This window comes from Bison bison, unplaced genomic scaffold (genome assembly GCF_000754665.1).
Source record: "Bison bison bison isolate TAMUID 2011002044 unplaced genomic scaffold, Bison_UMD1.0 scf7180017864068, whole genome shotgun sequence".
Taxonomy (NCBI): Eukaryota; Metazoa; Chordata; class Mammalia; order Artiodactyla; family Bovidae; genus Bison; species Bison bison.
In genome coordinates, this window is record NW_011494640.1 from 3,404,252 (window position 1) to 3,404,792 (window position 541).

The following is a 541-nucleotide window of genomic DNA, read 5'->3' on the forward strand; positions in this document are numbered from 1 at the left end:
CGGCTTCAGGGCCCGCATAGACGCCGCACTGACCACACCTCCTTTTCCCGGCCTCCGCTTCCCCCCTCCCCCCATCTGGCCTTGGCTGTAGCAGGTCCGGGGCAAGCAATGAAGAGAAGAGAAACAGCCTTTCATTGACGGCCTACTATGTGCCAAGCCCGGTGCCCGGCGCTTTATTACAGGGGTCTTCCCCAGCCTGCGGCGGGCACGTGTGTGCGGGGACAGGGGACGGTAATGGACGGCCAGTGCCTACAGTGGCTGGTGGCCGCTCGGAGCCTTCTCCCTCCCTCCAACCCCGAGTGGCGCAGGGAGGCCAGGCCCCAGACCCACTCGCTGTTGGGGACTCTGGGTGGCCTCCAGCCTTTGGACCTAGGCCTGTGCTCTTTCTCTTTGGGCTCGTGGGTCCCGTCGGGCCCCAGTGCCTTTCTGAACCTGTCTGCCTTTCCTGCAGCTGCGGCCCAGGGGCCATGCAGAGGCCGGCTGGGAGCCTGGCGGCCCGGTGCAGCCTGCTGTAGCAGAGACCGCCCAGGGCCGCGCGGCG